Below are 15,541 nucleotides of genomic sequence, written 5' to 3'. Positions count from 1 at the left end.
GCTGCCTGTCATCCCGTGTTGGTCTAAGGCATTTGGCCAAAAGTTTAGTACTCGGTGACGAAACTCGGCAAGAAAACAAAATTGTCTGTTGTGTTCCCTGCTGGCATCACTAGTTCATAAAGGTTGAAAGCAACGATTAGCTGAGATAAATGGATTAGTTGAGATTATTTACCTGTAATTTTTGCGACTTCCTTGTACGTCTCCTGGAGGGCGCTAATTGTTTACGCCGGCACATTAAGGGCGTAGAAAGAGGACTGGAAAGCAGCGAATTGGGGTTTCATTCATCCTACATGTGTAATGAGCTAATGGTTCAACAGAAGCTCCCTGGACTTACGTGTGCGGACGACATCGTGCTACTAGCGGAGAGTAAAAGAGGTTTACAGACACTTGCGAATATATATACCAAGGCAGCGACAAGCTTAGGCCTCAAGTTTAGCACAGAGAAGTCGGGAATTGTAACCTATAATGAAGAGACGCGTAATTACGTGGTGTGGATTCAACAGAAATATCCATAGTGAAGCAATATAAATACCTCGGCGTATACATAAACGGAGGAAGGACTTACTCAAGCACCCACCAAGAGAACCTGAAAATAAAGGGGAAGCTGAGGGCTGCAATAATGAAACACAGAGCAAAGTGGGACCACAATAAGTATAGTGTGGTGTGTGGAATCTCGAAAAATGTAATGGTGCTAGCGTAAGCGATCGCATATGCCATTCTATGCTTAAAATTGGATGTCTTGTCGGTGTTAGAAGTCAACCAAAGATAGGTAGGCCGGTTGGGTTTGGGCGCCCAAGGTAAAACCACAAATGATGCAATGCAGGTTGAGGTGTGTTGGGCCTCTTTTGAAATTAGAGAAGCACAGAGCAAAATTTGTTTGCAAGAAAGACTCAGCAGCATGGATGAAAATAAATGGACAGCTAAAGTGCACAAGTACCTGTACTTAAAAAGCGTGGACACAGAATGGAAGACGATGTCAAGAAAGTTGGTAACCAAGTACAGGGTGACTGAAATTTCAAATATACAACCAAAAGTCATCAGAAAGAAAGTGAGAGACACAGAGACAGGTAATTAGATGCAAAGAATGGAGACAAAAAGGACCATGGAGATTCACAAGATTGAGAGGAAAGAAATTGGATAAGAAAATCTGCACGATAACATAAAGGCCAGCGCCTATGTACTCGAGGCTTGATCCTGTTGCCTAAGGACAAAGACATACGGGAGAAAAATATTCAGAACTAATTGAGGCATGTGTATGCAGCGCTAAAAATCCGCAGACAATTCAGCCCATCCTAATGGAATGCTAAGGGATTCAGCAAGTGAGACCCGTAGAAGCTTTCGAGAAGCGCTTGAATTTAAACTGGGCGGAAGCAACCAATGTTCAGCAGCCGATATAGGGAAGGGACGTTTCGAGTATTGTATTGGTGGGCAAGAAGCAGGGAGCAGATTGATGCGACCGGATCTCTTAGTCATACGTATCTGTAACACGTATATCTTGAAGGGAATAAAATTAAGGAGATACATACAAGAATGCTAGATAAAAAAGCATGTATAACATACCAGATAAACCAAGCAGGCTATGTGACTATATGTCCTCGCCCCGTTTAAAAGGGGATGCCAGTAAATCATCATCATCATCATCGACATTTCGACTGCGTCACTAATGCTAAAAATAAACGAACTCATGTCGAGTGCCGACCCCCGCGGCGCTAAAATGTGCTACGGTGCCACTTACAGCTCAAAGCAGCCAGGCACAGTTATTATCTCGAATAATCTTCAGGAATTGTTTTTTTTTACTTCTCAAAAGTTAAACGTAATACTACTCAGGCGTTATGCAGCAGCCTCTGTATAACAAAGATCATTTGTATGCTCATGTCGCACTTTCTACATTGAGATGCAATCATGGTCACTCTAGCGTTAGTACCCAAAAACTTCCGTTTTCTCGAGATTACTCCGGATTCACGATGGGCACTGTCCGTGTTTTCTTTCCGTCTTTGTGACCGTTGTTTCCAGAAGAAGAGCTTGCAACCCTAATTGGAATGCATCTCATTAATACTGAACTGCATTAAGATGGCTTTGTTTTGGGCTCGAACCGAGCAGGATGCGAAGGAGAGGAGAATCGTTGCAGGATCCTGAGAAGGTAAAAAAGAAACAGTGAAAACACTCAAGCGTCTTAAAAACCACCGCTGCTAAAACGAAGAACTGCGCTCCTTGTTCTTTTTAATCGAACCTCTCTAAGTGCTACAGCGGTTCGGAATTGCCACCGAAGTATCAATATTGCACTAGCACACATGGGAGCCAACATTCATACTGAAGTTAGAATAGTATAGTTCTATGCCTACGAGCCAACATTTGTTGAGTGCCGGGACAAATTGTGAATATGTTAAATTCCTGATGTTACCCGAGGTCACCAGACACGTTTTCCATCATCTGAATTTCCCTCTCCTATTTCTGTCTGGTCACGTCATAAAAAAGATAAAGAAGCAGAGAGCCACCTATTCCTCCTAGGTGTTAATCACGTGCAGTCTTCCGCGGTGCTAAATTTACACTTCAACTTACCACTGTTAACTTTCCAAACCAACGCGTAATCTATGAGGCACGGTCTAATAGGGCGCCATGGATTCAGCTCGAGAATCATGAGCTACACTTAAGTTTCGGGTACGTATACGTAAGTTCAATTGCACACATTAGTTATACCTAATATTTTAATAATATTTCTTACACCACCTCACCCGCAAAACGCCATAGCCAGCACGACGACTCGAAAGGTGCTGGCTGATCATTCATATTAGTGATTAATACTCACAGTGACAGGGTGCACATTGCTTTATGTTAACGGGTGACACCATACACTGAAAAACAACACAAGACATTACTCGTGTTTCCACGCATAATTATTCAAAAAAAAGTTTATTTCTTTCAAAAAGGATTTTCGCCACCCGCACCTTCTTTTCGGGCCGTATTCTTTCATTAAAATTTGAAGCCATCTCGAGCATTTCTGCTCGTTTAGCACCACCTGCGTGTGAGCGAAGCGCTCTAATGTTGTAAGAACTATGCCGGGAATTCGGTCCCCCGTATACTTTGCGTAAATACTGGAGGGGCCATAAAGTCTGCTTCAAATCACCGAAAGCTGACGTCCGATAATTTTCGGAATGCCGAAAATTTTCTTCCCGGATACGTTCCAGAGAAGAAATAATGGCTTTCAAAGCCGGGTATCGCGAGGCGGCTTTAACGAGCCTAAACTTTCCTGCACTCTGGTGAATGCGAGTTTCTCGACAAATGTGTTCGCCAGAATGAGCTGCGAAGGCTTCGGCTTCAGTAGAGCGTCTATGGGGCTTAAGATGGTGCTTTACCCCAGCGTTATGGGTCATTGCCAGAAAGAAAATTCGAATTCTGTTTCTTTCGCAAGGAATAGAGCCATTGGAAAAGGTGCAATCTTAAAGTAGCGCTAGTCTTGTAGCCGCATGATCCTTAGGGATGTAGGCTTACATTACATAATTCTATACTTTAACATATACTGAGGAATACAGAATGTTTCACCATAACGAGAAATACTTTGTTACAGCTGCACTTGTTATTTCAGAATGGGAAACAGTTCAGCGCATAAATATTCATTGCGTGCTTGTTGTGAAAAAATTATTCGTTCACCTTAATTGTTAGCTACGCAAACTTGCGTGATATATGAAAAGGCAGAAAAAATGTTGACAGTCACTTTAGCATATGTTAAAGAGGATGAAGGCGAAAGCCTTCAACCATTGCGCTTACGAGGCATTCATTAAATTACTTGACATACTCATTCGAATGAGTTGTTTCAGCGTATTACTTTTTGCAGGACATCGAGCTAGACGAGCGGCTCTAGCAGGGAAACTGCCTCATATACATAAGCATCCACCATTTTTCTTATCATCATCATCCATCCCAGTACTTTCACTCCCCTTCCTTCTTCGCCAGTGCAGAGTAGCAGACTAGAGCGCACTAGCTCAGGTCGACCTCTCTGTCATTCCGGTTAATAAATTCTACATATATTGATCATATTACTTCCTTTCTCCCAACAGAGGCCGTGGACTCGTGTGCCTTAATTACCTTTATCATAATTAACTTCCCCCTAATTAACACCAAAGGTCGTGGGTTCGGCTCGCTTCAATTTTCGCACCTTAATGCAGGACGGACAATTTTTCGATAAGGTCGGACATCAGTTCTTTCGACCCGTGAGCCACTTAAAACTTTCGCCATAAGAATGACGACACCTGCTTTCTATTCAACCACTATTCCTTAGGAAAGATCATGGAAATAAATGTGAACAATCCTTTGCGTATGCTGACGTCGGTATTAGGTCAGGGTCTCGATGCATAAACGGATAAATTTCGGCGAATACGCACTCGCTGAAAGGAGCTCTTCGTCCCAGAGAGTGCTGCGCGCAAGCCTATTTATGTTCACCTATGTGTGCCGTTCCAATCACTCACTTAAATCTCAAGTCACCATGCACTCTTGGCCGAAAATTGGTGTTGTCGCAACGCCTCTGTCCATTAGATTCAGGACATAGTGATTATCTGTGGGAGTGGATAAAGCACTGTGAAGTTCCACGCCAGAAACTTCTTAGAATAGACACAGCTACTTTGGCAACAAAGTAATGACACTATAACAACTGCATTGAAAATCCAGTCATTAAAAAAAGCGCTGCATAGTAGCTCCGGCTGTGGCGAGACCTTTGACTCGTAAATGCAATCGTCGGTATATGAGTCGCCGCCTTATCAAGACCAGCTGCGATTCACAAGCTATGCCGTAATTCGCTATGCTGGTGTGAGTAAATGAGACTGCAGTTAGTTAAGGTGTGATGTGTATGCGCCTTAGATCTGGCAACCATTAGCAGGCATTCGAAGTTGTTTTTGCACTGCAACGGACACGTTCTGGCAGCTTCGAGTTCGCCATGTCAAGCCCCTCTATAATTCATTCGGCCTTCTTGATTGTAGATTGCATTTCCTATAGCTCCGCGTTTGTTTACCACGCATAAAATCGATCGATGGCAGCAAACGTTTGGTGTATGCAAGATTGAGGTAGACGTCTTTATGAACGCAGGTATGTCTTTTGTTGCCATGTTCAGCGCCTATTCAACGGTGTATAATGTTCCCTTAGGAGCTCTCCAACATGCGCTGAGGTTGCTCTAATCTGAAGACAGTCAGTGGTTTCTTTTTATGAGAATGGATAACGCAATAAGGGCGAATAACCTCACTAGCTGGCTGAGACAAATAAAGAACCAAGTTCGAGAAAGCCACTACAGCAAACGCGCTGCACACTTGGTGTTCTGGCGAAGATAAAAAATAAGCCACCATCCCAAATGAGTGACAAACGTACGATTACAGTGCAATCGAGAAGGAAAATTGGCGTTGAATGAAAGACGATGGTATGATGATGGCGGCATGGTGATATTCCGATGACAAAACTGCCATGACGGCAATGCAATGACCACGACGGAGTCACCTCCCCGAAAACATTCCTACTGGCCCAAGCTGTAGACCACTTCGACAACTGGGCTGGCATAGAAGGCTTGCCGGGGACAGCATGACGGAAGTGCGATCCTGAATCTGGAATGACAACGATTGAGTGACCACGATGACATCACTATGGTGGTGTGACTACGAATGCATGAGGACGACGGCATGAAGAACGTCGGATGGATGGACGGATGAATGGATGGATGAATGGACGGATGAATGGACGGATGAATGGACGGATGAATGGACGGATGAATGGAAGGATGAATGGACGGATGAATGGACGGATAGTTGGACGGATGGTTGGACGGATGGTTGGACGGATGGTTGGACGGATGGTTGGACGGATGGTTGGACGGATGGTTGGACGGATGGTTGGACGGATGGTTGGACGGATGGTTGGACGGATGGTTGGACGGATGGATGGACGGATGGATGGACGGGCGGATGGACGGATGGATGGACGGGCGGATGGAAAGACGGATGTGTGGGTGGATGGATGGACGGATGGAGGGATGGACAGACGGACGAATGGATGGGTGAGGAGGCTCAAAACAGCATAAGTAGGCAAAGAATGCTATTCACGTTAATAAGAGAAACGAAGGGGCTCACTTTTTGTAAGTTAGCCTCACCTGAAGCCAACAGACATTGAAGTCAGAGACGTTATAAATTGATTTCATACAACTGAAAGGATCTTGTGCATTCACAGCCATGTCCAAGATTTACGTGGGTAATACTCCATGAGATGAGCTTGTACACTACACAAGAATAAACAAGCAAACGGACGGTGGAGTGTGGCTGCCGCGGATGCTTGCTGGTAGTACGTCGCACGCCTAAAGCAAAATACGTGCGTTGCGCTTCCACGAGGCAAGCTGTCGTTTTAACTACTTTTGTTTTCTGATTTCCTGATTATTTCTAAGTTTTAATTAAAGAACAGTTAAACTCACGAAAGCCCTTTCCTTTCTCAAGTACAAAGGATAACGTAAGAAGGAACGACACCTTGAGGTGGTTATATTGCCGGGCTTTTTTATTGATCATGAAACTATGCTGCGTTGATCATTCGCATTTTCCCTGGTAAAGGAAAAAAAAACAACCAAAACCCTGCACTCGAACCCTAGCTGCACGCTGTCAGAGATATATATCTGTTATTGTGAACCGAGCCTATTAGTTCGGCTTATGTGATCACAGTATTCCTTCTTTAAGCTATAGAAGAAGACATATAATAACTAAAATTCGCGTCGGCGAACAAAAATACATGCTCTCTGCACAAATCAGAGCAAAAAATCAAGTACTGGACAATAAGAACAAGCAATGTTTATCCAATCATCTGTCATCCAATATATATGTAAATATATATGTCGGAAACCCCCAGTTCTAGGAGCCAAATTCTCATTGCATTCCGCTTAACTTTCCCTTTTCCCAGTGGCTTTTCCCCAACTACATACTTAAGAATCCTGAAACACTCTTTCTTTTTTTGCTAGCTCATGCATTGTTTCGTGGCATAGCACCGTTCTAGAGTGATCGAATTCCTGCATGCCCTAAGAACATCCAAGTTATCAATTTCGAAGTGATTGGACTAAGCGAATCCGAGAAAGACAGATGTTAACAGAAGGACGCAGACTTGAAATGATAAACATTTGCGGAACAAGAAATATCTCTAAAGCCGCATTTCCTATGTGGGAAATTTACATAGAGTGGAGGCCAACTGCTTTCCTCGTCACCGTCCATATGGCTCTCCTCCCTTCCCGCCAATGGAGAAGGAAAATAAGCGAGCCCCCAAAGAAGGCGAGGGAAGTGAACTAGTTCAAAACAAGAAGCGGGCGGATTGGTGCTTCCGTTTCTACTGAGAAGTATGGCTGACAAAAAGTCACTCGTGCCCAGCGTGGTCGCGCTGGAAAGGCGCAGTCAATATAGCTGCAAGGGTTCAGTGTTGATATGAAAATCCCCAGACCGTGTTCCAAGGATGCACGGAGGCGACGTGTTGGTGCAACAGAGTGTTTGGGACAACTGCCACGGCTTAGTGGGCACTGCGCCGTCGCAGATACAAGGCGCCTCGCAATTCTCACGAGATCGAGAGCGCCGCGCCACCGGAGATCACAGGAGATGAGGGCAATCGATCACAGGAGATCACAGGAAATGAGGGCAATGGAAAACCGTCAGCATTTGTAGCTTGAAGTTTACCCCTCGCCTCCTCCATATGGATAAGTGTATCTTGATCTGTGCTTGACTTGATTTAAATGACGCCCTTCAAGAACGCGTCGAAGGAAACGCATTGGGAGTGTCTTCGGCACGTTCACACGAAGCGTGATTTAAGATGAAGTCAAACGTGGGCTTCAAGTTAATATGTGTTTCTGAACACAGGGGTTAGTGTTCATTCTGCTCGGACAACTGCAATCACCAAGGTGCAGTGTGTGTATACAGCTACTTGGCAGCAAGAAAGTGGTTCTTCTTAAACAAATTGAGACCTCCTTGTGCAGGAACACTAGCGTCTGCGTGCGAAACGCTCAAGTTAGCTGTGACAGGAAAAGACACAAAAAACAAAGCACACGTGAGGGGGCGTTCACTTGGATTGCTCATTTTCGCAGCCAAACGCGCTGCACGTCCGGGAAAACCCTCCACATCATCAGCGCACAGGCGGCGCAAGTGCCGTTAATAGCTGGACAGCAAGCCGGTGTCGACGGCATGAATACGTCTGAAGCGTCTGTATAAGTACTATCGAAATGTAATGGAGTAGTTTGTCCCCAGCTAGGCAGGCCTTTAAAATAAGGGCTGTTCCGATTTCTGACCGAAAGCCGCAGGAAATGGTAGGTTGCACAATAAAGGTTTCCCAAAGCAACAATAGTGGGGTCGTGACGTTTGAGGGATATTTTATTAGGTTAAAGAAAATACATGAAACTTTGCTCGGAACACCGGTTATATAGGGCTATCGTATAATATCGGAACGGAGCATTATAATAAAATTTGTAATTTATATATATATATATATATATATATATATATATATATATATATATATATATATATATATATATATATATATATATATATATAATAAGGCGTTAAGAAGACGCCTTATTATATTGTATGCATAAGTAGGCATACAATATATATATATATATATATATATATATACAGTTATATAAAAAAAGGCAGGAGGACGGATGGAGACCACTCTCCTGCCGAATATGCCAACGAATCACAGCGGAGTATCCGCGCACCATTGGGTTCCTTGCACCACCACCAGATGGCGTTCGCCTCCACCCAATGACGAAGTGATTTTAGAGAAAAAGAAGAGCATGAAAGACAACCAGATGGAAAAGGAGCAGGTGCTGGGAACTTTTAGCTGCAAGAAAGCCGAAGAAAAAATTACTAAGCGCACACAGCCACAGGGTTAGAGAAGGTTCGTAATACGTTGATTAACCAACTAGGACCAAAAAGCAAGAAAACTCTGTTGAAAGCAGCAGATATAAAGCTTACGAGATAGGCGAATGCGAGACAGTTGGCGACAAAGTAGAATGAATTGCATATATAAAAGTGGCAAAAGATAGAATTTGCTCATATGGACCGGTGACCAGTACATGGGAAATATACAGGTTACCAATGCTGCTGAATTAGAACTGGAAGCATGGGAGGGGATAATGGCCTATTTGAAGAGCGTCAGAATGGCTTCAGAATCGGTAAGTGTCTGGTTGACAACTTACTTGCTCCTACTCACTGTAGTAAAATATGAAGAGCAGAAAGGAGAGTGCTGTATGTGGCTTTGTTAAAGATTACCGGAGCGCATGACTAGTAGACCGCAACGTATTGTGGGATATTCTGCAAGGGGAACGCTTAGGTAACGAATGTATAGATCTTTTGAAGGATTACCTAAAAACACAGTTGCCATTGACTAAGAAGGGATGAGAAGCGAGGAGAAAGTTGATACCAACAAGGAACTGAGGCAAGGGTGCCCATTGTTCCCACTGTTTCTTTATGTACCAGGTGAGGATCGAAAGGGCACTAGAAGAAAAAATTATCGGGTTTAATCTCTCATCCAAACAGGCGGGCACAAAAGCACAGCAGCAGCTTCCAGGTTTGATTTATGTGGGTGACATTGTGTTGGTAGCTAACAATTAAGTGATTTGCAACGTCTGGCTAACATATGTGCACAGGAAGGCGAGAATTTGTGTCTGAAATTAGGCGTTAAAAATCAGGTGTTATGGTATTCATTGAAGACAACGAACAGACTGTCAATGCAGGGACAGGAAATACCTCGGGTAAAAGAATACAAATACCATGGTATATGCCTAAACGAAGCCAATAGATATGTGGAAACACAGGAAAAAACTATAACAACAAAGAGGAAGGGAAATGCGGCCATAATGAAACAAAGCGCGCTAAGGGGATAAAGTACGTATGGGGTGCTGCGGGGCATGTGCAAAGGTGCTCTGGTTCCAGGACTGGCATTTGTATATGCGGTTTGCTTCAAGTCAGGGGCACAAGCAGCACTTGATGGCGACCAAAGATCAGTGGGACGCCTCACATTGGGCGTTCACGGGATGACTACAAATAAAGCTGTGCAGGATTATTTAGGCTGGATAAGTTTGGAGCCAGTGAAGCTCAGAGTAACATTGATTTAGAAGAACAAATGAGGTATGTGGAAGAAATTAAATGAGTCGCGAGAGTGTTCAAATATTTGTACAGGAACAACATTGACTCAGAGTGAAAGGAAACAACTAGGAACCTTACCAGCAAGTATTCGACCGGTATGGCAAGCAACATCGCAACGAAGAGCGTCAAGCACAACGTCAGAGAGGCCGAGACAATCTCATGGGGGGTGGCAATGGAAAACCAACCTGTTATATGAACAAAGAAAATGTGGAAAGAAATAATATGTGATACCTTAAAGGGAAGCTTCTTTGCGAATTGAGAAGTGGATGCCTTAGGACGCCTACTTGTAAAGCGAGGTACAACATAGAAGAATGACATGCTTGCTGCGATAAAGCTACTACAACGATGCAACATGTTTTATTAGAATGTGAAACTATCTACTCAGAGATAGCAGGTGCAAGTAAGCATGTCTGCAATAGACATTAGTAAGAGGCAATTGAAACTATGGTGGTAGAATAGTAGGACGACCACAAACGTACAAAAACAATGGTGCCGATAATAATTCAGAAAATTTGAGGCTCATCATTCAGTTTTGAAGTTATAATTATATTCGAGTGCTGATTGCCGTGTTATAGATTAACGAAGCTTCCCCTCAAGTCTAAATATTTTAAGGCAGTTTGTCGTGTGCGTATCATGGACACGCATGCTTACATCGCCTTCCGTTTCCCTACCACGGTTGCGCTTTAAAACCACGGCGCTGAAATATTGCTTTCCTCTCCTTCAGCTACTACACGCAGAGACAAAGCAACAGCGCGCGCATGCGATCCCATAGATGATATGAATACATATATATAGATATGTATCTGTCATAGCTCTCGTAGTATAGCCTTCTGAGCCGTTTCCTTTTTTGTTCTTTGAAAGAAGTCCTATTAGGGTTATTATAATTACACGAAGGTATTTTGACCTCGCCAGCAGCAGTACTTGAGATAGTTATTCTGGCGGCTAGCTTCCCACGCTATGCGTGCCACCCTCGCACCTGTTTAAGCTTGTCCTAAACGCTAGAGCTATACTATTGCCGCACAACCTTGAGCGATCGGAAAGCGCGTTTTCCACTCTTGGCCGGCGGGGAGGGGAGGCTTCGTTCCGGCCGCGAAGTTCTCCACATCTCTGTCAGGTGCCCGGTGGTGGTCTCGTGCCGACGACGCCTTCTCGGTGAGCGCATATTGCCCCCCCCCCTCATCTTTTAAGAGGTTGAATACATACAAGCATTTGTCTCGCAAACCAGATTTATTTCAAGGAAATTTTCCACGTCTCAATAATTTCTCTCGTCGTATTCGAGTGCTGATTGCCGTGTTATAGTTTGTTAACGAAGCTTTCGCTCAAGTCAAAATATTTTAAGGCAGTTTTCCTAGTCCCTAAAGCCGCTCGAGTTCACGCTGCTCTTCTGGCTTCCATTTTTCCAAGAAATTATGCCTTCCAGCTGGTTATGTTACAGCTGGTTGAAGATTTTATCTTATCCAATGATATCTGCCTTTTAAATTCAGGTGCCCCGATGTACTTTTCACCAACTGCCCGCAGTTTTAGCTCTTTAGATTTAGCTTTTTGCTCACCATCACTTTTTAATGATCTTAAGTGGCAGGCCCTCGACACGTCATATGGTAGTGATCACTTTCCAGCAGTCATTAAACTCCTATCATCACCACCAACCTTAACCACTAGGCCCCGGCGGTGGAAACTAAAGCTCGCTAACTGGCTGTTCTTTACGGAAAATTCTAAACTGGAAGATGCCTTTTCGCCAGACCTAAGCCTTCATGAACTTAACAAACAATTCATTGAGGTAATAATCTCAATGGCAGAAAAGGCGATACCCCAATCATCGGGTATTGTGAGCAAAAAGCTAAACCCCTGGTGGACGAAGGAGTGTACTAACGCTAAAAAAAGAACAAAATAAGGCCTGGGAAATCTTACGGAGGTACCCCACCTATTGTAACCTCTTAAACTTCAAACAAGCCAAAGCACCATTCATTAGAAGACAGGCTGAAAAATCATCATGGCACAAATACATATCTTCAATCAACAGTACAGTAACACCAAAACGAATGTGCGACCATGTCAGAAAATTTAGAGGAGAGTGCTCATTGTACACAATTCCACTACACCCATGTCCAAGCACACAAACAACAATACAAAAACAGGCAGATATACTTGGCGGACATTTCCGTGATGTATCCAGCTCAGGGAATTATACGAACGAATTTTTACAATACGAACCCTCTGCTGAAAAACAGAAGCTGCCCACAACTAGCGCGTCAAGTGAACCGTACAATTCCCTCCTGACACAACAAGAAATAAACAGAGTCCTTTCTGCAGGGAAAACAACAGCGCCAGTTCACGACCGTATTCACTACGCCCTGCTGGCTCATCTATCTCAGGCATCTGTAGACGCCCTCTTTAAGTTTTTCAACATAATCTGGGAATCTGGTATAATGCCCGAAGAGTGGAAAGAAGCAATAGTAGTTCCATTTCTAAAAGCCGGCAAATCCTCAACATCCGCAAGCAGCTACGGACCCATTGCCCTCATAAGCTGTTTGGCAAAATCATATGAAAGCGTTATCTATATAAGACTCTCATTAATTTTATAATCAAGAAACCTCATAGACCCCCACCTGTGTGGATATAAAAAGGGTTGTTCAACCACTGAACATCTTGTCCGTCTTGAACAGGAAATTCGACATGCATTTTTACACAAACAACACTGTCTTGCAGTTTTCTTCTATTTATAAAAAGCCTATGATACCACATGAAGATATGGAATTTTAAGAGACCTGGCTGACCTCGGCGTCCGTGGTAAAACGTTGCATTGCCTAGCTGATTTTATGTCTAATAGAACATTTCAGGTACGTCTGGGCTTACTATATTCTCATACATTTACGCAGAAAAATGGCGTTCCACGAGGCTGTGTTCTCAGCACGACACTGTTTATAGTAAAAATGAACTCAGTTAATAAAATTATACCGTTGTCTCTTGTGCATTCTGTTTACGTTGACGATCTCCAAGTGGCTTGCCACACCTCAAATTTGCCAACCTGTGAAAGGCAGCTTCAAATGACAATGAATAAACTTACACAATGGGCTAACAAAAATGGTTTCCGCTTCTCCACACAGAAAACAGTTACTGTTTTGTTATCACAGAAACGAGGGCTACACAGCAATCCAGTCCTAAAATTAAACGACACCATATTGCCGGTGAAACAAGACCATAAGTTTTTAGGAGTAACCTTTGACACCAAACTCAACTTCCTAACTCACATTAAAACACTAAAGATTAAAGGAAATAAGGCTCTAAATATCCTTGAAGTTTTGTCTTATAAGCACTGAAGTTCCGACCGAACGTGCATTTTGCGTGTTTACCGGTCTCTTGTGCGTAGCCTTTTAGACTACGGCTCCGTAGTTTACGGCTCAGCCAGAAAGTCCTGCATCCAACGACTTGATCCAGTACATAACCTTGGACTGCGACTGGCAAGTGGTGCCTACAGAAAGTCACCTATTAAAAGTTTATATGTTGAGTGTAATGAACCCTCATTACATCAGCTCAGAGCATTGCTCACTTTTTCCTACGTACTAAGAATTCAGTCATCACCACAACACATATGCTACAATATCCTCACATAATGCAACTCACGCCTACACTATACAAATAAACCAAACATGATTAAACAGCTTGTCCTGCGATATGAGGAATATGTTCGGGATCATGACATTTCTTGCGAAGTCTTCCAGGTTGCCAGAAAGCCACAGCGTTTGCCCCCGTGGTACGATTTTGAAACGCTATGTGACTGGACATTAACATATTTAAAGAAGAAAGACACCCCACGCGAACACATCACAGAAGAATTCCGTACACTTCAGGACAAATATCAAAATAACATGCAATATTACACTGATGGCTCTAAAACGAAAGAGCACGTGGGTGTGGGGGTCGTAACGGAAAATTGGGAAAAAAGTATTCGATTGCCAGAACACGCCTCTGTTTTCACGGCCGAAGTTTTCACTATATGGGTTGCTGTAAAAAAGATTATCGCTGATAAACACAAAAATGCAGTCATATACACAGATTCTTTAAGTACACTAAAGGCTCTACATCTTAAATCTGAGTGTGAATCCCTGATTGGAGACATTTTAAACATGGTGGCTTTTAATGAATACGGGAGGTCAATACGTTTCTATTGGGTCCCAATTCATGTTGGGATACCAGGTAACGAAGTAGCTGATAGATATGCATTGATGGCAGCGCACAAATAAATTACAAAGACAACACTCCCATATAATGATAGCATCCGTGCAATTAGAAAAGCCTTCACGGTAAAATGGCAGCGCGAATGGGACCATATCTGCCGACAACAAGCTACATCTCACGAAACCCATAGTTGGCGAGTGGAAGTCATGCTATCATGAGGAGCGGTTCATCGAAGTAGTTTTATGCTGACTACGCATTCAGCACAAACACCACACACACAATTACTTACTTACGAAAGAAGACACACCAACATGGGAGAAATGTCATCAGCCACTAGCAGTTATGCACATATTACTCAAATGCACGGCGACTGAAACACAGAGACAAGCACTTTTGCACAAATTATATCAACTACACATACCTTTACACCCTGCTGTAATTTTAGGTGATGATCCACTAGTACCATTATGCCACGTCCGTAAGTTTCTAGATGACACTGGCTTTCTGCATAAAATATAGTTTAACAAAGTCTTTTCCTTCATAAACTGAATTTTAAAACACCTCGTGTTTCGCGCAGCATAGCCTCAGCCGCTTTTGTGCCATTAAACCCCATTTAACTAACTAACTAATCCATTCAACCACCCGCGACAGTGGAGGCGCCAATGGTGTAGGGGGAAAGAAAAAGAAATCTGAAACTCGCCTTCGCGCATGCGGCGGCGGCATTGCATTAGCCTTTCTACTGTGCCTGAATAAAGCCTTCCGTGTCCCTTCGTGCGGATATTCAATAAGCACAAACTCGCGTTTCCGCTCTTTGTGCACTCACACAAAGCTTCGCTATATATGGATTCCAACTCCTTGGATTTTCTGCCTTTCTTTAAGCTGCTGACTGAGTGTAATGGCACTGTCGCTGTAGACTTCTTTCAGAAACCACCACTCTTATCTAAATCAATAAGAAAGAAAGAAAATTTGTGAGCCATTATTCAATAGTGATGGCACTTATTTGCGCTTTTTGAGTTTACACCTCTAACTGCCATGAAATTCTAAACTGGCACAGGTGATGCTTTGAAATGTTTGATCGCTTGGATGTGCATTGGAAAATTTAACTATTTAGACTGACAGTGCCTGCTTACAAGTTGCACACGCCGTTTATGGCCAGAACTGCGGTGCAATATCGAGACTACGGGCGGTAGAAAATGGGGGGGGGGGGGAGTTGGCGGCAACAT

General features: G+C 43.4%; 1 long non-coding RNA gene across 3 annotated transcripts in view; it reads left to right on the top strand.

Moving 5' to 3' along the window:
- The window catches only part of LOC139061113 (uncharacterized), a 705,274-nt gene that overhangs the window by 650,242 nt on the left and 39,491 nt on the right, over window positions 1–15,541 (top strand). The window lies entirely within an intron of this gene.

This window comes from Dermacentor albipictus, chromosome 6 (assembly GCF_038994185.2).
Source record: "Dermacentor albipictus isolate Rhodes 1998 colony chromosome 6, USDA_Dalb.pri_finalv2, whole genome shotgun sequence".
Classification (NCBI taxonomy): Eukaryota; Metazoa; Arthropoda; class Arachnida; order Ixodida; family Ixodidae; genus Dermacentor; species Dermacentor albipictus.
Note: the sequence above shows the minus strand (reverse complement) of the source record. Positions and strands in the feature narration are given on the sequence as shown.